This window comes from Cyanistes caeruleus, chromosome 9 (genome assembly GCF_971803275.1).
Source record: "Cyanistes caeruleus chromosome 9, bCyaCae1.hap1.1, whole genome shotgun sequence".
NCBI classification, from domain to species: domain Eukaryota; kingdom Metazoa; phylum Chordata; class Aves; order Passeriformes; family Paridae; genus Cyanistes; species Cyanistes caeruleus.
In genome coordinates, this window is record NC_141709.1 from 27509646 (window position 1) to 27534412 (window position 24767).

The following is a 24767-nucleotide window of genomic DNA, read 5'->3' on the forward strand; positions in this document are numbered from 1 at the left end:
CCAGGGACACCTCTCACTAGACCAGGTTCCTCAGAGCTCCCTCCAGCCTGGCCTGGAGCACTTTCAGGGATGGGACACCCACAGCTTTCCATTTCCATCGAAGAGATTAAATAAGGAAGTAATAAATAAGTAATAAATAAGCTTTAATTAGGCAACAGAAATGAGGGGAAACACCTCCCACATTATGACTTTTTATCCATGGAGATTTTCAAATCTTGCCTGTAAAAAGCCCTAAATAACCAACACAACACTGAAGTTAGCCTTGCTTTGAGAAGGGACTGGAGACCTCCAGAGTGCATTAAACACTTTTTCCTTATAATTGTGTGAAAGTCTCGGGCACAGGGAAAGTTTCACTTGCTGCTCATACCTCTGTAGACACCAGAGAACCCCACTGTGGGACAGGTGACTTCACAGGCTCACAGAATTACTTATTTTTTCTTTCTGCATATTTGCAGCCTCACACAGTTCAGCACCCTTGAGATAAAATCCTATAGCAAAAAATGTACAATGAATGAGAACATATATGAATGGGAAGCGAAGGAGCAAACAAATTTCAATTTCAAGCTTTCATGGCTCAGCATAAACAAACATGAAACAATTCATCCTCAAAATATAGGGGTGGGAGGGGGATATTGACAGTGTCCTCAAGACACACAGAGAGACTGAGAACGAGGGAGCCTGGAGCAAAGAGAACATTTCAAAAAATGTTTAAAGCCTTGGGAAAGTTTGAAGCAAAGATGAAACTTTCTTGATTCGTTCAGTGGGTCTGCAAAAACAATTCTCTTCATCCACTGCCACCCCCCAGACTGTCAAAAATAAGCCAGCTCTGTCAAATGTTGTTTTCTTCTTAACAAAAATGAGCTTTTAAAATCTGTCAAATTTTGGAATGGATGAACAGATTCTGAAAAAATAGGAACAGTCTAATAACTTTCTAGAGAAAGATGCAGAAATAGCTTCTAAAGGACTCACACTGAGCTAATTCACTTTATGATACTGCAAAGTCTATTTAAATTTTATATTTTCCCCTCTTTTATTTTCATAAATTCATCCTCTGCCTGCATCCAAGCTGATACAGAACTAAAACTCAAACCACTCATCTGAGATGGTGCCCCATTCCTACACCTTTCAGCAACAGGGAGTGCAGTGATCTTGTAGTGAATATGAAGTGATCAGGGAGATGGTTTGCTTGTGTTACAGGTGCTTGTAAACATTCATTTGAGCTGTAAATGGACAAAGGAAGAAAGCTCTTCTTCCCAGCTGATCTATCCATTAGCTTGTTGTATCCCACACCACAGAAACATCATAAAACAATGATTAACTGTGCAAGTCCTGGCTGTTTTAGCACTTGCACAATGTCATCCTCCTGACAGGGCTCAGAAATCAATCCCTCCAGTCATATTCCACCCTGAAAAGTACTTCAGCATTTGGCAGGCAAGAAAGGAAACTGTTCAGCAGAACTGTTGCCTGGTTTGTTCAAGCTGGGACTAAGATCTGAGTGCTGTGGCTTCCACTGTGCACACATTTAGTGCTTTGATTTTGGTAGCCAGTGCTCCCACCTTTGAGTTGTTCAGAAGTTGGTTCTTGCTGCCTTCTGACAGAAAAAATGCAAGGCCCTGTGTTTGTAAAACTCAAAAAATGTGATTATTGGAAGCATGTAGGGAAAGGAGCAATTCCCTACCTACAGAATCAAAAGATTCCTCTATACTGGCTTGACCTAAATGCCTGCCAAGAAAGTTGTGGTATCTCTATCCAAAACTTACAAGGCAGAACTAATAAAATAAACCACAAATGGGTCACTCTGTCCATGCATGGGCTTGAAAAAGAATGTGGAGGTAAACAAATTCGAGGATGACAAAATTTAAATGGTTCACCTGCAGTCAAAGCCCATGGAAAGAGTAGTTTTATGGCCAGGGAAAGAAAAGATGGAAATTGCTTTCTCCACTTTAAAGGAGAATTTATTGAAGCCTTGAAGACAAGAACAGAAGCAAAGAAAACAAAAGAAAACAAAACAAAACAGCCCAGAAGAGCTCTGAAAATCCAATCTCTCCCATCAGCCTCTGGAAAATGGATAACCTATGCGTGGTATGATTGAATTTCTCTGTTTCATCACCCTGGTGGAAGCATCTTGTATGAAACTCTGGTTTATGAATTGAGTTTTGAGAGGGACCTGGGAGAGCAGGAGTTATACCAATCTAATCAGGATGTGACAAACACATGCATCAAAATGTTGCATTGTCAAGATCCAGAAGCCATTTAATTCCAGAAAGATTTTAAAGTTGAGAAAGCAGCTTTGGCTTTCTCAGGATCAGAAATTATGAGAAGGCAGATGAAAATCCAGACAGAGAAAGATAGCACAGTTTTTTTACAAAAACATCCTTTCAAAAATTAGGCCATGTCCCAACATGATTTCTTATTAACTTCTTATACAAACCTATGTTTTATTCAAATGAAGGACACAGTTGCCTTCTTCCATTTATTGCACCTTCTTCCTAAACATATGCTAATGATGGAATGAAAGATACATGAACTGAGATAAATAACACCATGAAATCCTATAAACCCCACAGGTTAAAACACCACAAAACATTCTGAGCAAAATATCCAACAAAGCAGATTAAATACAAGAATAACATGCAAATGTCATTGCCACAGAGCAGAGAAATGTGCTAATGCCAGTGCCACAGGACAGGAAGCAAGATTCATGAGATTGATTTGTGATGGCTCCTAAACAAAAGCAGGGCACAAAAATAGCCCATGATTATCAATAACGTGAGATCAAATCAGAAAGTGTGTGCATTTAAGAGAGATGGCATCAAATGCTTCCTCCAAAAGAAAAAGAACATCACAATCACTTTGTATTTGCCTGGTCTCAGCTTGCATTTCCTATCTAACTACTGAAGATAGTTTCAGAGGATAAGTACAGATTAGCAAAATATTCAAGGTGATTGAATGGATTAGCATTATTGTTTAGCACAATGCAAGGTGATAGAAAAATCCACAGAAAAGAAAGATCTGCTATCTGGACAGCCACTTGAAATTATGCAGCTCACAGGTTGAATTCTTACATTTCTTGTAACATCATCAAGTGTCACAGTGGATGCCTGAAAACATTTCCAACTAAAGAGTGAGATTTAAAGCTGGGTATCTTGAGCAACAGGTGGAACAAGAATTCCTGAGTAAACTGCTATCTTGTTTGTCACACAAATAGAAAATCCATATGCTAGTGCCAGAGGCAAAAAGAACATGTTCTAACAAACAGCACCAAAAAAACCCCAAACCCTGAAGAAACATTTCTCTGTAGGAAAGGGGTGGGAAAGAAAAAAGAGATTAAATGCATCTAAAAAAGTCAAAATTACTTTTAGAGGAATTAACTGTGTACTAAATCCCAGCCAGGTAGAAAACATAAACACATGCCAGCCCCACTATGCTGGCCATTGTAATCATGTCCAGCAGCTTGGGCTGCCCATTTTCCCCACCCTTGTAGAGATACACACTTTAGTTAACAGATGTACTGATGTGCAATGTTCCCCTCAGGCCCCAAGGATGATCAAACAGACAGACAGTTTCACACTGTGACAGGGATATTTGGGGTATTTCTAGGTATCCAGCCTTAATTGAGGTCAAACTGTGAACAAATCCACATAACCTGTGACTAGGGATGGAGATTTCGCATTCAGACTTTGCAATTCCACACAGTTTTCTTTGTTTCCAGAACCAGGCATTTTGAGCTGAATCAAATCCCCTAAAATTCAGACATCTCTAGTTTGCTTTTCAGGGAGTTTCCTGGAGCATTTCACAAGCATTAATGGCATGTCCTCCAATGGTTCAGTGAGGCAGGTGCGCACAGAATTAGTTTCACTTTGCAGCCAGGACCGAGGAGCAGGGGGGGATTGAGTGAATCAGCCAAGATCATTCTGCACTTGTCTGACAGAGTCATAAATAGAAACCAGCTTTCCACAAAAAGTAAATAAAACCTCCCTCCCTGGAATACACAGCAAAATATTTGGTTAATTTTGACTGCATGCATCCTTGCTGGGTTACAGCCAGGAAAGGAAACATCATTGTTCTGAGCAAGGTCACTCCCACAGCAAGCCCAGGCAAACCTTTAGCCATAAATTGTGTGTGCAAACCCCATGTCTCCTCACAAGCAATACATTTGAATATTTAAGATCCAAGATAGTGGTATAAGGATTTTGGATATCTTAGTAAGCCTTATTGATTGGAGAACCCAATTCCAAATTTACCCCTGTTTTCTCACAGGTAGTTATGGAGGCAGAACTAAACAGTAAATGACACTCACCAAGCAGACACAGATTGCCAGGTTAGCAAAATTACCTTCTCAGATGAAAAAAAAAACTTGCCCTAGGCTGGGACAGGCAAGTTGAGCCAAGCTAAGGAAAAAAAACCAGTGTTGGTACTCTCTCCAGTGTAGCAGAAGAGCTTAGCTGGTCTGTGTGGGGAGGTAAATAAGTAAACCCAGAGAGCCCTGCTTGCCCAAAGCACAGCAGACATCTCCCCACTCCACAGAATGCAACATCCAAGCTCAACTGAAAAACTTAAAAATACATTATTTGGGCTAAAAGGTCTATTTGCTTTTTACTTCCCCTTGACACTTTTGACAAGATGACTATCACACAGAGGTTCAGAGAAGATGTAAAGCAGAAAAAAGGCCAATTACAAACTTCTTTCTGCTTCAGAAAAATTTGAAACTGCTTTCCAGTAATGACAATACGCAAGCATATCACTGAAAACTGAAAGGTGGCTTGCCTGAGGTGATCAGCACAATAATTGGGACAATTCTTAAACAAAAAAAAATCCTTTCTCTCCAAATTTGTGTTCAAAGCTGACTTCCCCCAGCCTCTGAATTATAAGTCAGGACTTTAATTTGCCAACCCAGGCCCTTTCTGCCTTGGCAGTAAACATTATCTGCAGTCATTGCTGTGGCCACAGTGCTCAGCAAAGGAGGATCATTAACCTCTGAGACAAAATCTGACATGACAAAAACCTCTTTAGCCTTGTTTGCATCTTCCTGCCTGTGCCATGCTGCCTGATCTCATGTTTGAGGGGGTGGCACAAAGTTGAGAAATGTTTAAATGTGGGAGGCTAAAAGGAGTTCTGCATAGAGCAGTAGACAGCCCTGGCCAAAATTCAACACAGACACTTCATGACACTTGTAGACACAAATGACAGCAAAGAGCTGGATTCACATCACAAGCGGACAGGGGACAAGGGGGAAGATATAAAAGAGCAGTAGATCAGTAATCAATATAAGAATGTTGGTTTAGTCCTCTGTAGTAATTCCCATGTTCTTGAACACTTCACTGCTAATCAGACTGACCAGTCATGTATGGATACTGAGCCAGAACAGGACCCTAGATACCTGCATCTGGTATGATTATACTTTCTTAGAAGAATATTTAAAAAAAAAAAAAAACCCAACACAATCCAGAGGGCCTGATCCACAGTCATTGAAAATTGGTACAAGTGTTGGCAAATGTATGTGTGGATAGCAGTAAATTCACAGCAGCTGGGAGCAGCCCAGCTCTTGTTAAACAGCTTAAGAGAGGCAGGATAAATCTCACTCTAACCCAGCCCCAAGTTAACGGGGTTACAGAAATCTGCTCAAATGGCAGCTTAGCCCACTTGCTGTGGGTGATACAAATCGCTTTCTGGGAACGCCTCACTGACCACAGCCAGCTCTAAGCTATCAGCCCAGAACAGATGACTAACTTTCAGATGGCCAAGACTAAACAAAACTAATCCAACTTGCATCATTCAAAAATGTATTTAAAGTGTAGGTGGTGTTACACCTACTAAGCAAAATCCAGAGTCTATAGAGCAAGATCTGACAACAAGAAGATAATAATCCCCTAATCAGGTACACAAAATCTTTCAGGCTTTTCAAAATACTAAAACCTCAAGGGAAATTTTGTCCTCAACCAATTTCAAGTCAAGTTTTGCAACCCAACGAGGTGCATAGTTTTTTTCCAAGGAGTTTTTACAAATGGAGCATCCAAACCTTTGAAATTCTCTCATGGCTCATTTGTAGGCATCTCACTGTATCCCAGTGAGAGTGGATGAGAGGGATAATTGAAAACGGGACACATGGGCATCAAAACAAGCAAAATGACCCCCTCCTTTCTCTTTTCCCTTTTCTTCTGGTTCGTGCTTCTAAATGAAATCCCAGGCTGCCTTCCAGCTGCTACTCAGAGCTGTCACAGAGGAGGAACACGTAGAGAGCACTAAACCGACTGACCTACTTCCATCCTTGGAGCTGCTGTGTCTAAACCCTTCGTTCTGAATTCCACACACACACATGCACACGTGCACAGCAATTTCCCTGTGTGCTCCCACGAGGAACTATTTCCAGTGTCTAACCTCAGCTCCTAGAGGAGCTCTCTGCATCTTCCTGAACAGCTGTTAACCCCATGGCCTCAGTGCCCTCCATAATTAGGTTAACTTTTGGGAGTCTACCCTTTGGGGAAGACAATAGAAGCTTTGGCTCACTGACCCATCTTTTCTTGTATCAGTTCTGTTCTCCACTGGATACTGCTCTGTAGCTGAGAAATTTGTATACAAGGATCCTTTCATGTCTTTTAAAAATGCAAGCGTGCGAAGCAGCGCTGTGGAGTGAATAAATCTGAAAGAGAACATTAATAGGTGCAATTCAAGTAAACAGCAAAAAGACCACTAAAAATGTAACCAAGTGGCTAGTGCCTTCCTACAGCACCCACATCACTGAAATAACAAAAGGTGTCGGAACCTGACACCTTTTGATTCTCAAATCCTCCCTCCCTCTTTTACAGTTAAAAAAAAAATTAAAAAATAAAAAGGCTTTGTTACCCTATATGACTTCTGTGCTACTTATGTCACTTCCTAGGAAGAAGCAGCCACTGTCTTACTGATTTTGGCTGAACTTCAAAGATACAGAAAAGTTAATTGGATGAAATGAGGCTTCCAAAGAAAAACTTTGTGTGGAAAACTCTTGAACCAAGATTTACATGCAATCCAAGGAGCCACAATATGGAGTGGCAGCAGCATTCTTAATGTTGTAGAGGAATGCATAATGCTTGGGAAAAAAACTTTCCTTTGCTCTTTTTCTTCCAAAATGTACCCTTTTCCTTTTCCCCTGTCCCACCTTCAATTTAAAGGTTTATAAAATGAGAAATGTAAAAAAAGTTAATGAAGGTAATATGGAACATTAAACCAAAGATTATTTTTTAATATGACCACATTATCAGCCCCTGAAAAAGGATAAAGTAAATGTTGTTCCATTTTTATTTCTTGTTATAACAGTACTCTGACAAAATTGAGTATAATTATTGCATCCAAAGCTTTGTATCATTCTTCCCATAAGTTTTCTATTTCTGCTTAATGTGGGTTTGTACTGAAGGAAGTCCTGGTTAGCAGAGTGCCAAGTACTGCAAAATACAATTACCTTTTGGGGAGTAGAGCACACTCCTGGAGGAGATTTTGAGACAGTTACACAGAGCTGGATGAGAAAACTAGACTTCAAGGGGCCCAGAAAATTGTGATGAACTTCAGAATATCCACATACTGTGAAAAGTCAGGGGAGACCCTCTTTTTATCTAAGGTGACTTTTTAAAACAATGGACCATTTGACACCAACAAATTTCTACGTTCAACCCTATGAGGGAGGAAGAAGTTTGGTCTCCACCTGCAGTCCTCATCAGGTGACAGTCTGCTATTTGCATTGGCAGCTTGTTTCCCCATTTGAAACATTTACTTTCCTAGCTGAAAGCAAACTATCTTTGCCATATCCTCCTCTGCTAAAGTTGTCATCACCTGCCTTGCCCCTCTGACTGAACATGGGCATGATGGTGGCATCAGCTTCCTGCACTAAACAAAATTATCTCCTTTCTCTTGTTCTACAAGATATGTTTTCCAGACCTCAGGCAGGTTTTTGCATCTCTTCCTCACGTCCCAATTTTAAACCTCTCAAAGCAGAGCCAGTGCAGCAAGGTTTATTGTCTAGGTGAGAGCCCAGGGTCAGCCCAGTGGCCCAAACGAGCTCTTTCAGTATCTGAGTGCAGTCCTCAGTGCTCAGGAGGGTGTCACATAAATAAAAGGTATCTAACATTCACTCCACTCTTTATTTCCACATCAAACAGTGGCAAACACAGCAGTGGCAGTGACACATCAGCCAGGGACAAGAGACCAGCACACAAATCACCCCAACACAGACCAATGAGCGAGGAGAGAGAGAAGGCCCCTCTCCTCCTTGGCCATGCTCAGAGAAGATTTCAGCTCCTACACTCTGGCTCTGCTCAGAGTATCAAATGTCATTACGGTTCTGCTCCTCACAGTCATTCCCCAAACCCTCTTGAACTCTGTCTCCTCTCAAGTCAAGGATTGCCACAGAAATTCTCACTAATGGCAATCTTCTGTCGTTTCCTGCTGGAGCTCACACTTGGTGTGTGGGTGACAGACATCAGGTCCTGTCCCCCAGTCACAGGGAACCAAACTCTTCATTTCTTCTTAGCAGATTCTGTCCCGTGAAAAGTTAGTGGAATAAAGAAGAATTAGGGACAAGTTACCTTTAAAAATATGTCCCAGAGCAGCTGCAGTCCAGGTACTCAAATTAAAGCAAGTGTCATTGCTTGAAAGGTAATTGAAATGCCAAAATCAGTATGAGAATTTGTGCTAAGTCCTCTCCCAGGACTACACCAAGGCTCGTGATTCAATTAGGTATTACAGCACTAAAGCCAGACCTTCACTCCTAATCTCTGGGCAGAGGATTCAGTATTTTAGAGATAAAAAAAAAAGCAAATGACAGCACTTTCTTCCTCCTGTTCAGGTCTATATCCTAAAGGCCTGTTCTTCAGCTTTTTCAGGGGATTAGAAGACTTTGACTCCCACACAATGTAGTTACAGAGGTGTGTTATACAGGCAAATGCCCATTTGACTAAACCACCTCTGAAGTATGTTTTTTTTCTTACTTATTTTAATTCAGGGTAAAGCAAGTTCTAAAAACAACTCAGGCTGTCGTTTTAGGACAACTAGAAAGAGTCTCCAGTGAAGCCTTAAAACATGCAGCTGTTATATTCTTTTTACTTACAGATCTAATAATTTCTCACAGACAGCCCAGATCCTACTTGCTGTGGCATCAACTGCTTCCAGAAATACAAGCTTATGTAGGACTACATCCATGTGCTGAAGGAGAATTACAGAGCTAGTTATAGAAACCTGACCTTACCAGAAAGCTGAATTTTTGAATTCTTTTAATTGATAACCTACAGAAAAGTCCTATCTACCAAACAATATTTTAAACAAAGGGAACTATCTTAAACTATATAAACCAAATATTTCTGCCTTCTTTTTTTTTAACAAACAGCTCTAGAAACACAGGATTCTGTGATGTTATTGGGAGAACTGTAACAGTCTCGAGAGAAGCAAAAAAAAAAAAAAAAAAAAAAGAGTACAGCGAGGCATAAATGTATCCTGCAGCTGAACACACTTCTCAAAATTCCATTCCTTATATTCTGAGTGTCCTGAGATGCCCCATCCTGCCCCAAACCAGATGCTCAGCTAACAGGACAGAGGCAGCTGCTCTGGTCCCAGCACTGGTGCATTTATTCCTGCAGGCAAGCCCTTGGGAAATTTCACGTGCAGCTGGATTACACCCACTCATCCTCTTGGGCTCACTCATGCAAAGGAACGAAATCCAGTGAGAGGGGCAGTGGGAGATGAGAAATGCCAAACAGGCCATCAATACAAGGGCACCTGAATGGAAACAAGCTGTAAGGCTGCAGTCAGAAGAGGAAACGTCATCCATCTAAAAATCCACTTCCCCCTCTGTTTAATTTACAGCACAAACACTTGTGGAGCCTTTCCATGGCACCAGTGAGGTGCCACACTCTAAATTCCAAAGCCAAACATTTCAAGACTATTTCACTCTCTGATTTGGGAGGTGCTACAAAGGACCTGTAATATTAAAATCAACTAAACACTCTTCATCTGGACTCCAGAAGCCTTTGACATGTCCCAGGCTCAGCAACCTGCACTTCAGCACCTGAGGAGTACAAATTGCTAATGAAAACCAAATTCCCCTGCATCCAGGGCAGACCTGAGGCCTTCCTCAAGAGTAGAACAGGAGGTACAGCCTGGTGCCTGAGCCCCACCCAGCTCCAGCAGGATGGAGTGGGAAAGGCACAGGAGCTTGGGAAGAGCACAGAACTGATTTCCAGACTCCACCTTCCCTCAGGTGTTCCAAAATTACAGATTTAAGTGACATGGACTGGTGTAAAACAAAGCTCTTACTACCAACCAGTTACATTAAAGTGATTCCAGCCATGTCAATGATCACTTGGCACTTTTAGTGTATTTTGTCATTGGCAGTAATTCTAATTTGCAAGGTAACCTCTTCAGCTATGCAGTGTGATAAACACGTTCATAGAGAGAAATTTTGGTGGTTGCTTTAGTTAAGATGACCAAAAGCAAAATATTCTATTCTTGACAGAACTCAGTACTAACTTTCACCTTCACCACTGGTCAAAGTCACATTTAAGAGCTGACAGTTTAATACAATTTATGCCCTCAGACATAGGAAAATACTTTACTGTTTCCAAGAACAGAAAAAAAGGATGTGGACTATCTGAGAGACCCATTATTAAGGATGTAGCCACATTCTTTTCTCTGTTCACAACAGCACTCAGTCATGGCCTCTGTCCAACTTAAATAATTGTTCCCAATTCTATGTATCAGCCTTTTATTTTACAGGCTAGAGATTGTATCTTAATAATATTTTTTTTAAAAAAAAAATCTTATTTTTGTGTTTGACCTTAAATAAAGCACCATATTTATAATGAGCTTGTCCTCAAGGAACAGGCAGGTACAAATTATTTCTGCTCATGCCAGCAATGGTCAAATGCTCAAAGCTGACTTTTCTCCTGCTTCTGCAGACCTGGAACAACTGTAGGGCTTACACAGCTTCAGCCCAACAGCTTCTGCTTAAGGCAAGTGTTCAGAGAGGCATCAGCAAAGTTAAATGGATTTTCTGAGTAAGTACAACATTTTATTTTGTGATGTTTCTTCCTTACCCTATTAAGCTTACATGATACCAAACCACAAACCCCCTCTGCACTGCACAGTTGAAAGAAAAAGCCTCCAGCTTCCATTGATTCTAATGGAATTTGTCATTTGAAAGGAAGATATTCTCTCCAGAACTCGCAGAATACTCCAATTAGATGGAATGACTTAGTTTATATGCACTATGTCCAAATTTTCCAGTCAAACAATCCTTTAACTCCAAGATAGACCAAGAAATAATTTGGTATATGGGGTTATTGCAGAAAGAAAACTATGAGCACTACACAATAGTTTGAAACTCATATTTTCAATCCAGAAAGAGGTTACTGTGATTATCTTTGCTGATCTACCATTCACACACAAAGATCTTCTTTTTAAAGCCATTCTCCCTCACAAAAAAATGAACCACCCCACCAAAAAAAACCCCAAATCCAATAAAAAGTAGCAAAAAAACAAACAAAACCCCAAACAGATATTTTAAGAAAACATTTTTATTTCAAACAAAAACAGTCCATCAGGGAAAGCACACCATGTCCCCTTAAAGACTCGAATCTTACTTTCTTGAGAAGCTATGCCATGACATTCAGCTCAGTCATGCCTTCCCCTGTTATAGGGAAAATTTCCCTTCCTGTTACTCCATGCTTATGTTCCTGATGTATATACTCAGATCACAGACCAATGGGTCCCAGATCATTCATTCCCTTGCCTGCTCTCTGCTAAAGGTAACAAGCTAAGCTCTGGGACTGCCTTGTCATAGAACAGTTTTTCCAAAACTCTTCTTGCTGATCTTTAGAACAGGTCAAACCTGTGCCAAGCACAACTGTTTACACATCAATGCACTTGTCTAACTGGCCCTTGGAAAGCTGAATTTCTGAACATTTTGGGTAATAAGTAATTATTTGAGATAGATCCAGGAAATGCACAGGAGAACTGAACGATGGAATGGATTAACCCCCCCCAAGGATTCTAAGAAACAGAGTATTTTTGCATGCATCAATAAGAAATAAAAGTCTGAGGTAGATTGGTTGTTCAAAATATTTTGCTTGTCTGACCAAGCAAGCTGTGGTTGTCTCCTTCTCCAGCTTAAAAATTTAAAAAAAAACCCAAACAAAACCCCCTCACTTCTAGGCTCAGTTCTTCTAAGGTAGCAGTCATTTGACTTCCGTGGGAATTTATGAATCCTCAGCTGTGTTGTTACTGTTAACAAGAGCTGACAGTTAAATGCATTTCATTAACAGAAACTAGAATGAGAATGACAAAACTTTAGCAGATCAGATCTGAAATTGAAAAGGTGACCAATGTAAGGAGAAAGAACTGTCTGCCAGGATTGCACTAGCCTCACACCCACACTGATAACAGCGTTATCTCCTCCTGCTCCTGGCCTGCCGCTCTCCTACACAAGTTAGCACAGCATCAGCAAGATGGAGATGTCAAGAACAAATCCATGCTAGCATCAGCTCTCCCTGCAGATCAAGAGCGGGAGCAAAAGTAAATCCTACTGGAAGAATTAAAAACAAAGATTTTTCCCAGCTGAAAATGTGCAGAAGATTAGCAAAGGCACAGCAGAAAAGAGGCTGACAGGCACTTTGTTAATTGATTCTTTTCAGACTTGGAAGAGCAGGCAGAAGATCCAAGGACAACTGCTGGGGTACAAAACTTGCTGGGAGTGCTTGCATGGGATATATATTCTCACTGTGCAGCTTCCTCACTAGCAAGCACTGCCAAAAGATTGGCTGGGCCTGGAACATCTGTGGATTTTCAAAACCCCCTGAACAAACCTACCTCCAGATGCACAAAACGACCATTTAATCCAGATGTAAAACAATGGGTAGAACCATTATACTGCTCAGCTGCAGCAGGATAGCAGCAATCCTGGTGCTGGAATGTGCTTGATGATTGAACTGGGAGCTGAGTAGAGCTCCACAGTTTTGCCCAGGAAGTAAAGAAGAGGAGAATGTCTAAAAGTAATCTGTTCTGAAGAAACACACCTTTTGGGTCAGCCATTCTTTTCAAATGTATTTTGTCCCTGGCTTCACCAAATCTAGAGTAGTCCTACTCTCAGTTGATATATGAAGGTAATTCAGCCTGATTGTATAGTTTGTTATTGTGTTCCCTTCCAGCAACCAGTGAGGGGAAAAGAAAACCTAAAAGAGGAAAAAACCCACCACTATTCATCCTATTATATTTAGTGCTCTGTCTTCCTCTGCCATAGCAGCTTCTTGATTGCCTCGTCCCCCTGCTGTGACACACTCTTTTAGCTCTGGAAGCACTTTGGGAAAGTGAGGATCATTTATGATACACTCATGTAGCACCTGGCAGGACAGGACTGTGGCTTCTGGTCAACACGGTGCTTTATTGACCACCTCAGCATCCAGGCTGCCTTGCTGACCTGTTTCTATTCAAGCTAATGTACAATGTTTGTTATTAATGATATGAAATGCAACCAGTCTGAGAGGCTTTGGCCACTTCTGTGACATCCTTCTCCCAGTTCTTGGGAGTCCCAAAGGTACAACCTTACTCTAAGCCCTTCCATGGTGCACCTCACTCACTGCTTTGCAGAGAATCAAATCACAGCTCTACTCTATGAGCAGAGATTGGTCTTGTAAACAGGAGAAACACGTTCTTTCACTCAGCTGTTACTTGGAGAACTGCAGGCAAGATCCCTGCCTCCTCTTCTTTCCCTGGCCATGATGTAGAGACACCTTAGAGAGGTCAGGTTTTTCCAAGCTCCCAACAGAGCTGGCAGAGTCCCAGGATAAATGCTGAATTGGATGTTGGGAAGCTCCAGTCCTTTTGCCATCATTTGGATGTCTGAATGGCAGTGATAAAAGGAGGGGGCAGCTAAACCCATCCCCACCCTCCACAGCAGCATTCCAATGTTGTTAGGAATGCAGCTGTTCCCTGTTTTGGTTAAAGAGACAGACAAAACTCCCCTTCCCCACCCATTATCAGTGTCTAATCTCTCCAGCACTTGGGCTCCGTGGCTGTGGCAGGAAGGAGAGGCAGAGGCAGCATTAGCATTCCAGGCACAGGCAGCACACGAGGCAGCAGGTTTATGATCTGTGCAGCCCTAGATCATCCCTGCTCTCCTCCGAGGAGCTCACCTCCAGTAATGCCCAACCTTCCCAGCCTGGGAAGGGGCAAGGAGGCACAATCCCTGTCCCACTCTCACAGGCAGAGACAACCAATGTTTTTGTGGCCAGAGACTGCCTGTGCAGAAATCCCTCATCCCCTTTCTGATCCCAACTCCTCCATGCTGGCAGAGAGCTCTCCTCCAGCTCCTGGGCACCAACCAGGCAAAGCCATCAGCTGGCCCATCTCCCTCCTCCCAGCCTACCCTGCCATTCCCCCTCTGCCTGGCGCAAAGTGCAGCAGAGAAATAATCTGCTATGAGATTAATTGCTCCCTCTGCCGTGTCAGCACCACTATCATGGCTTCTGTATTTACAGGGAGCAGAGAGAAAAGGGTTTTGTGGGCAGTTTTTCACCATAGGTACAGGGTGGGGTATAGCAGCTGAATGGAAACAGCTCCTTTACAGCTTCTGACACCAAAAAGCCCCTTTTTTTTTATTTGAATAGACACATCAAGTCATCCAATTTACTACCAAATAGTATAAATAATCATTCGCTGCTTTTAGGAAATGATATTCCTAAAAAGGAGATCATATAGGCATGGTTGCTTTTGAACACAGCAAAATCCATCCAAGAAATCACTGGCTGCCACTGTCTTTCATTTCCAAGACCCCCAGAATCACTGCACAACAGACACCTACAGTTTATGCTTTGGATTCAGAATTGCTTTGTGTCCATCCCACCCAAGCTGCCATGAAAAAGGGATTCCTCTCTGCTAATTCCTCTCTTCTATCTGGGTCCCACTCTTCTGGCAGCACTGGGAGACAAGTGAGAACTGTTTTGTCAGGTTGGTTTTCTGTGGGATCAGTATTTTTCTAGCTCACAGCACTGCCACACAAGCATCAGTCCTAGCAAAGAGGAGATGGCAGAGATGCACAGCCAGGAGGGAAAACAGAGATGAACTGCCCCTCTGGGTATCCAGACCACATTTTCCTGAGCTTAAAGCAGCTGTGGAACAGCAGTCTCCCATCTCTCTGTGCTTCAGCAGAAAAGGGTTGTGTACCAGTAGCTAAATAAAGTTTCCTTTACAACCACAACCTAAATTTTCAAATGAGCACCAGGACTAGTTTTCAAGAGCTCATTGCCTTGCAAGCTACTTAAACTGAATATTTAAACATGTTTCTTTTGGGACACTTCCCCTAGCAGAATTAAGCCAAGAAAAATTGTTTCTTCTGCAAACAGAAAACGAGAAATCACAACTCTGAACCACTTAGAGACACTTCACAAGGCACAAAGAGATTACAGTGTCTGGGAGTTAATGTGCTGACCAAGACATGAGAAGTGGGAGCTTTGGGCAGGTGTCTGCCTTTACACTCCTCAGAAGTGATGCACACCCTCAAATTCTTTAATCTTGTTTTATTAATACAATATTGCTTTAGATAACGAATGCTTATTACTTAGCTTTGTCTCAGGATTGTTTTGACGTTACATGACACTGCCCTTAGGACCAATATTATAAATTAAACAGCAAGCTGCCATCATTTTAAGTGCTGCAATTTTAAAAATAAAAAAAAATAAAAGAACATCTGTCACCCAGGAAAAGAAAACAATAAAAGTGGAACCTAAACAAACATTCCCTTAGGCTGCTATTGTTTTCCTAATAACTTGGATGGTATTTTCCCCTCCCCACCCACGCAGCAGCAGTTGGAATAGGAAGACTGGACTTTTCTACTGCCAGCTGATAAATTCTTTCTGAATTTAGATTTAGAGCATTATAACTATATTATTATATTATACATAATTATGACTACAAGAAAAGAGTCTCTTGCAGAGATGATGGGAGTGATCAGTAGTTGCTGGTGATCTCGTGTAAATGGGTACAACTCCAAAAAATTCCAGGATGTCTGTCCAGAAAAGTCTGCAGGAAAAGTTAATTCTTCTACTGCCTGCCCTGGTACCCTGTGTAGGTGAACAGATGTTGCTGAAATGGAAGAGTCAAAGGGAGAAAAGACTGAAAAACATTCTGAGATGCTGCTTGGGATGGAAGAGTCTGAAACTGGGATACTAATCACAAGTTGGACCTTATGTTCACAGAAAAGAGGCCTTCCTCACTCTTCCTCTTTAGGCTGCTTACCCAGAAGAAGCAGTAGGTGCTCTCATGAAGGCAGAATTTAACCTCTAATTGGTAATTTCTAGAGTTAAGGAAAAAATTCCCGGTCTTGACTTGCAGTTTCCATTTTTCACTTAATTGTTGCAGAGACAATCCCTGCTGGCACAAACAAGCACTGGAGTGTAAGCCATAAAGCTAAAACACAGAATTAGCCTGGTTCTGCTCCATGCACCAGCTGAAGCCACAGAATCACAGAATAGTTCAGGTTGGAAGGGACCTTTAAAGGCCACCCAGTCCAGCTGCCCTGCAAGGAGCAGGGAGATCTTTAACATGATCAGGTTGCTCAGAGCCCTGGCCAACCTGGCCTTGAAGGTTTTCACGGATGAGGTTTTTACTGCCCCTTCAAGCAACCTGTGGCTGTGTTTCACCACCCTCATCCTAAAAATTTTTTCATTATATCTAATCTGAATCTACTTTCCTTTATTTTAAAACCATTACCAGTTGTTTTGTTTTGTTGCTACAGGCTCTGCTAAAAAGCCTGTCCCTGTCTTTTTATAAGCCCTCTTGAAGTATTGAAAGGCAGCAATAATGTCTCCCTGGAGCCTTCTCCAGGAATTCAGGAAGTACTGCCAACTACTGCAGCGACTCTGTGCTCCTCACCAGGAGTCAGGACAGAGAAATCTCTTCCAAAGTAACTCCTGAAGATGGGGTAGAATGCAGGAGTCTGCTTAGGGAACAACCCAGCTCAATAACTAGAGCACAAGGACAGCTTGAATCCCTGTTTATAGCCTCAGGTGTGTGGGCATCCTCAGGGATGGATGCAGATCCTTTTTACCAGGAGAGGAGAACAGAGGGCTGGGATGGAGCTCGACCTCACCAATGCTTCAGGGTCTGGGATTTGCTCCCAGGTGTGCTGAGAACTCCATGATGCTGCTGGCAAGGCAAAAAAATCAGCACAGTTCCCACTGAGCTCCCCAGCTCTTGCCTTCTGCAAGGAGCCACACCTTTGTTTTGGGCCAATAATTGTGTTAGAGAGGGAAAACCAAACAAGGGCAAGGGCAAGAGGGGAAGAAAGCCCAGAGAGAAACAACACAAGCTCCTGAGTCACAGTGCTCATTGCAAGTGCCACTTCTGGGCACCTCCCTGAACCAGACCTTCAGGAAAAAAAAAACCAAAAAGGTGTTTGTTTGTTTGTGGGTTGTTTTTTTTTTCAGAAAAAAAAGCAGGAGCACCACAAATCTTGTTTGGGGGAAGGGAGGAGACAAACGGGAACTGGAATGGGGATTGTCCCCAGTGATGACACCTACAGCTTATCACAGACCATCTCTTCTTTTGAGGAGCACCCAAAGGACATCTCTCCTGCCCTTTGTCTCTTCACTGACACTCCCCTCTTTCAAGGGTAAACCAAAACCAAGATCCACAGCACGCTGGCAGGAGCTTGCTAAGCCATTAGCAAAATTTTAAAAATAATAATAAAACCCCAAATAAAACACAAAAGCAAGGAAGAAATCACAGGAGAATTTGGTCCTTTGTTTGCTGCTATGAGCAGAACTAAGAGCTCCAGCCACCAGAGATGCAAGCCAGATTTATAGAGGAAATTAAAAAAGAGAAGAAAGCCAAATATGTTTAGTTACTTAACTGAAAGTAAATCTAAGAAACCCAGATGGGATTATTCAGACCTAAGATCAGCTATTCAGAAGAGGAGAAAAGGGAAACAAATATTTCAAGCAAGCTGACTTTAACACCCCTGTTAATTACAAGTACATTCTGGAAGATAAAGATATACAAAAGAAATAAAGTCAGTGAAGGTCAAGAATAGGCTCCTACAGCAGCTTACAGAAATGTGCCATAAATGGCACTTAGGCACAAAACTTTGATTCACTTGGCTGGGATTCATGAGCTGGGTGCCTATTCTCTGCATAATGGCTCAAAGGTAATAATCACAAATGGTGCTATTTAAATGGAAAATAAATAGCCCTGTCTCTTTAAGGACATCATGTCTCATTCTCAGTGGAATAGTGGCAGCTATAAAAAAAGCTATGATTTCAGTATTTCTTGTTATGACTTCTCTCCCTGCTCGTCTAAAAATAAAAGGCTACTCTGTAGTTCCAGATCAATCTAACTAAAAGAGAAGAATTCGCTTACAAAAACAAAATAGCAGCTCTGACACTAGTTAGGTATTCATCACATGTGGAAATGGCCCATAATGCTGCCTTCAAACCTTTCCAACAAGTTGTATTAAATTAGGTTGGGATTTTTTTTTTCCTTGCACCAAAAGCAAAATAAATATAGTTTTATTTAATGCTACTAAAACGTTCAGATTCAACTGGAACCCCAAGGCATGTGGCTTTGTTGTTAAAGCACATATACTGGCTCTATTGATTGGTGCAGTCCTCTGTGCGAGAGAATTTGTCACATCAATAGCAACTGAAAAATACTCAGGAGCTGTAATATGGTTTAAATGAGCAGTTACCACATCAATAGAAAGAGCATTTCGACGGCAGCAGATAGGAACCCTTTTGCAAACCTAGTATTTGTTTTAAGATAAAGGCTGACAACTTTTTTTTTTAACAAGGGAGATTTTTTTAAGTAATGGTGAGCCAAGCAGCAACCCCTGTAGCTGTCCTGTGGTGACAGCACTCTCTGGGCAGTAAAAGCCACGATGGAGAGCAGATTTCCAGCCAGGAAAGGAATGGCAATGCCAGGTGGAGGTGAGGGCCAGAGAGAACTCTGCTGCTCCCTGGGCTTCACTGCTGCTGCCCAGAGCACACCCAGGTCACAGCCGTGGATCCAGCCCTGAATTTGCTTCCCAGAACCCCAACCTGGCACAAAGCATCAGCTGGGACATGCTGGATGTGAGAGGAGGACAGAAGAAAAGATTCCTGACCCATCCTCAAGGCCAAGCAAGAGCTGAGGGAGGAGAGAACTTCTGCCATGCCTCTCCTGCAGCCCCCTGGGAGAAGGGGATAGATGGAAATGGCCATTCCCAGCTGATATCAGATGTGATCTAGGCAGGCTCAGACACACTCACTGGCCACAATAACATGCAATCTAAATTAAAAATAAGAAGGTGTAAGAGGGGCTGCTGAGGAGAAGTGCAGGAAGCATCCTGCCCCATGGCTGCTTTGGTGGATCCTGGTTCTGGGGGGTCTGGCACACATGGATGGGCTCCCAGACCTCCCCAAGGCGTGCTGCCACTGCTTTGGTCACAGCTGGATTGGAAAAAATATAAATAGGAAATGCACCACAAGGACTAAACCTCCATTTCATGGGCTTGAGAAATCCCTATTTTTCAAAAATGAGAAACATTTCTATGTTTTCGGAGGAGGGAGCACACTCTTCCTGATTCAGTGTGTTTGTAGTGTACAATCCTCTCTCAGCCAAATCCCTCCTTCCCTTGGGTTAAAGTACAAAAAACATTTCTTGTCATTCAGGCAAAAATCCCACTAAAGGAAGACAAGGAGCAGTGTGTGCTGCAAGTTTTGAGTAAGATGAGAAATTTCACACTATCCTGATATCTTCTGGGTAACTGCTTATTTTATGATGACTAATAGGCAATTACTATGGTAATACTGCAATACAACATGTGTGAGGTTTGGAAATGAGAAATTATAGGTAACTGCTTTGGACTCATTTCTATGGTAACAAAAAGTAATTGTCATTAAATACCAGTTATATTGCTGCTGTACCTGGTAATTATAGATTTTTTATGCCCGGTAACATAAATAAAACCAATAAATTTATTCAAAAGGTCCACGATTGTTTACTTATACGTTGCTATATAGAATACACAATGACAAACACCTAATTAGGAAAAATAAACTCCATTGAGAGCTTCATCTTGTCATCTGAGATGGATACTCTGTTTTTCAATTTAAGGGAATGCATGGATTTCACATATATTAAATGAAGTTAAGGGGAAAAAAAGAAACCTCTGACAGAAAAATAGGTGAAAAATAATGAAGAGACAAATAAATGATAGTCTGCAAGTGTGGAACTGTCTTACAACTGAATCAGTGATAGTAAGAACCACCTGACATATCCAGTCCCCCAAAAGGGACATAAATAATAAAACAATTTGGATGAAGTCCATATGTGCCTTTACTGTTAAAAAACCCTTATGAATTACACTTGAACATGATTTTTTTACTATTTCTAGAGTCATAGAAATAAAGTCCAGAAAAACATGTTTGGGATAAATCTGAAATAGTTAACCTGATCCAAAACCTAGTTTTCTGATTGCACTTGAAATCTTTCAAATGGAATGTTTGGAAAAGGTCAGTTTTTAAACAAATTGTGCCATTAACAAACAAAAATGAAAGAAGATTGTCCTTTAAAGAATGCTAGTATGAATAATTAAAAATGTTCCTCAAGCCTTCCCTTTCTTCCACATGAAACAGTTTGCTAAATTCTACTCCCTTCTACAAAGTATTTAAGTCTTTACAAAGCTAGATTTCTGAGACCAAAATGTACCCTTTGCTCAAAACATGAAATCCCAACACAGCTTTCATATGGACACCGACACTGTCTATGGTGAATTTGGCTTTACAGCCTGGGTAGGGCTGGCCTCCTTTCTGCCCAACAAATGAATTTGTTAACCCTTTACACAAGCAAGAAGTAAGGACTGTGTTGAGTTCAAAAAATATTGTCGCTGACAGTGAAATGAGAAAGGGCTGGAATGGGTGTGTGCCCTGTCCTCCCCATTCACACAAATTCTTGCAGCCCTACAGCAGGGCTAGAAGGACACAGCAGTGGTGGAACTTCAGAACATTTCAGCTAATTCATGGCTTTAATTTACCAAAGGCTGGTGCTGTCACAGCTCCCCCAGAGAAGGAACACAGAAAATCCAAGGAATGGGGACACTCACTGGGTCATGACACTCACAGAGCCTTTGGAGAACGGTCTGGATATTTCATCTGCCTTGTCATGGCATTTCTGGGATACCTCAGTGAAGAGCTTCCCAGACTAAGCAACACATCCCTTTAGGTGCCAGGGTAGGATTTAGCCTCTGAAAGGTGAGGCTGACAAATTGGAACTAATCTAAGATAGTGTGGTACAGTCATCTCGCCTGCAGGGACACATTTCAGCATTCAGCTGCAGAATGCCAGCTTAAGAACAAGCTCTCGATAAAGGAAAGTTCAGGCCAAGCCTGGGGATGCACGACTTTTAAATCAAGAACACTTTTTTTTCTCCCCTTAGTCTACCCCCTCCTCCCTGGGGATGGCAATATGATAATGCTGTGCTGCAAACAGAGGGAGAAAAGTCGAGAAACCTCTCTTCACTGCACTAGCTTTCCTTTATTTCCTAAAGCTGTTTCACAGTTTAAACCATCAGAGAGGGTGAGATTAGTGTTATAGAGAAACTCACAATATTTTTATTTGTGTGCCACGTTCTTTTATACTAAAGCTAAAGATCAAGTGCACTACCACCAGCAGAAGGGGTCTTTCTATTCAGGTGAGAGCTGAGGACAAGTTGCCAGCTAGAAATGAGGCAAAATTATGATGAAGGCTCTCTATATTTTAGTTGAATGGCATGAATGGCAATGAATGGCAACTTTCTGGACAATTTAATTAACAAGCCCATGCAGCACAACATCATCTATACAGCACTTAGAAGTGCTGTATATCATCTATACAATACACTTAGAAGTGCATTGCCAGGCTTTAAAGACTTCAAGAAAAGGGAGAAGCCTGTCTTCCTGTTTAGAGAAAGACTCTACACCCTTGGCCATAGTGAACAGCAGGTACCTATCATTATCCTGTGTTTCAGGAGGAGCTGGGTATAATTATGCAGCAAGAAAAGGAATTGGAGGGTGTTTTATTTCCGCTAAAAAGACAGTTAAAAAAACCCAAACCCAGAACAAAACCAAAACCACAAAAACTTTTTTGTTCAAATTGTATATAGACTTTCCAAACATTCTGAATTAAAGGAGCTGCTTAATTGCCCCTGTACGTCCCAAAAGGCACCTTTGTCTTTTCTAATTGTATAGGTCTACAAATTCTTAAACTCTTGCATAAACTTGAATAAATCAGTAAAGTTTTGCATCCCATTTCCACGCATGCTGATACACTGAGCTCTGAAATTCCTTTCCATGGCCATTTCTTTTAGAGCCACCTGAATATACATGCAACATAAAAATATCTTTCCTCACAGATGAATCTGTGCTTTACAATGGCAGTACTAAACTCACTTGTTGCTGGTGATGAAAATTTCACCACATCCAAGTCAAGAGTCACAACCCATTGTGTCTGCTCTCTTGAGAATGAGCAGCAGCTCGTGAAAAACGGGCAATTCTTGGTGGCATCGTTGCAGACTTGGCTTAAACTCCCAAACCTCAGTTCACAACAACAAAGGAGGGAGGATTTTGGAGGAGAGCACAGGACTCACATCCTCAGTCAGTCCTGCATCCCCAAAAGTGGCAATGAAGAAAATTTCAGCAGCCAGCTGTGACCGTATCCCCCTGGCTTAGTCAGTGGCTGGCTCCTGTCCTGATGCCAGGAGAACAAGTCCATCCCATCCCTCCTCCAAGAGCTGCTGACACACTCAGGCTCTCAGTGGTGCCCCTGTGCCTGGCATTCCAGGGGACAGCCAAGTGCATCCAGCAGAATGCTTTGCCAGTTGTACAAGGCTGTGCACTGGTGGGGTAAAAGAAAAAACTCCCTCACACTGGCAGCAGATCAATTTACAAACTCAAGCATGAGGTTTAATTACCCATTTCATTATCTTAGCTTGCATAGCTCTGAGTGTGAACCTTCAATGAACCAAAGAAATAGTCACCAGCTGCTGCTTTGAGAAAGAGGGAGATGACAGGAAGAGGTTCAAATGCCTAAAGCTGCTCTTGCTGGATGTGGCACCCCTGTTTGCAAAAGCAGGGGGTTATCCCCAGCCAATAGATCTGTGTTAGACCCCACTACATGGAATACTTCTGAAAGCCCTATTTATGTGCTAGTCTGAACAAAGACCATAAGAGATGAAGCAGACTTATCTAGCCAATCACTGAGAAGCCTCAGAGTTAAATTTTCAAATACAAGCAAGCGATCCTTAGAGATTTTTCTAGAAATGCATCCAGTAAATTCAAGTAAATAAATTGTGATGTGCTTGTGGATTTTGAATGAGAAGGAAATAAGGTGTTTGCTGTAAATTATTCACTCAGCACTAGTTAACTGCAATGCTGGCACATTACTAGGCTTTTTAATATTCTTCTCAAGATAATAGGTAGCATTTTGCTTATTATCCTCGTTTTTAAGTTATTAGTTACATTAGGCCATTTGTAAATACAGTGAAAAATTGCAAGAAAATCAAATGTTTTTTTCAACTAGCTCATTTAAATTCTCTTTAGTTCAGGAGGGTTGAAAATCATGCATATCATGGAAAGTTAAACCAAGAGTACACCATCAAGCTCAGCAATTCCAAATTAATTCGCATGCTCTTTCTCACTACCTTTGGGTTCCCAAAAGGCTCTTCAAGTTCTGAGCCATATAAATGCCTATAAAAAGCTGCATGTCTCTCAAAAACTATAAATAACAGCACAGGGGAAAAAAACCCTACAGTGCAAGTGACCTTATGGGGAAAACAAAACCTGCTTAATTGCAACTGGAGTTTGCTTATGTGCAAGGCACCTGGAAGAAAGGAAAGTGATGTAGTAGCAGATTCTAGAGCCATTTGGGGGCTTTATTCCTGTATGGTGACACGTTCTGGTAAATCCCTGGTGCTGTCAGATGTCACCACTGCAGTCTGATTTGGGATTTGCCACCAGCTGAGCGAGGATCACTGCAGCTGGAAGGACACCACCTGTTCTCAGAAGTTTCACTCAGAACACACAGAACTGTGGTTTAAATCACCCCCACAGCTCCCTGCTGCTTCGGTTTAGCAATGAGCCAAGAAAAGGAGGGGTAAGGAGCACAGATCACAGAATCATGAATGATGGAAAAGACCTCTAAAACCACTGAGCCCAGCCATTAACCCAGCACTGCTAAACCATCTCCCTAAGCACCACATCCACACAAGTTTTTTATCACTTCCAGGGACAGTGATGCCACCACCGCCTTGGGCAGCCTGTTCCAATGCCTGATCACCCATTCAGTGAAGATTTTTTTGCTAATACTTAATCTAAAACCCTCCTGGCACAATTTGAGGCTGTTTCCTCAACAAAGAACTGCCAGCAGCCCCATTTTCTGCACCTTCTATCTTCTTCCTCAGTGGTCTCCTCACCCATACAACAACCCAGCCTTATTCTGCTTAACAATACCTAATTAGATCAAAGCTCGAGGTAGCCTGGCTACAAAGTGAATTGTGTTATTTAGTGTTGCACTGTAAGCAAAACCACATGCAGTATATTTTATTTCTCAGGGGCTTCTACAGAGAACTGTGTGGTATATGTAATTGCCCCCACAAACAAATCATCAACTAATCAACTGCTTTTCATTATCACCTCCAGCAGCACATTTATTTTGTAAATAAATGCATTAAGAGAAAACAATTTTAGGGAAAACAAAAGATTATCTGAATACGATCTTAGCAGAGGAGGTGGTAAAGTA

The 24767-nt window shown here is 41.8% G+C and overlaps 1 protein-coding gene across 2 annotated transcripts in view; it reads right to left on the bottom strand.

Annotated features, from left to right (window-relative positions):
• LOC111933065 (BEN domain-containing protein 5) overlaps positions 1-24767 on the bottom strand; it is an 887514-nt gene that overhangs the window by 162256 nt on the left and 700491 nt on the right. The gene's annotated exons all lie outside the window — the stretch shown is intronic.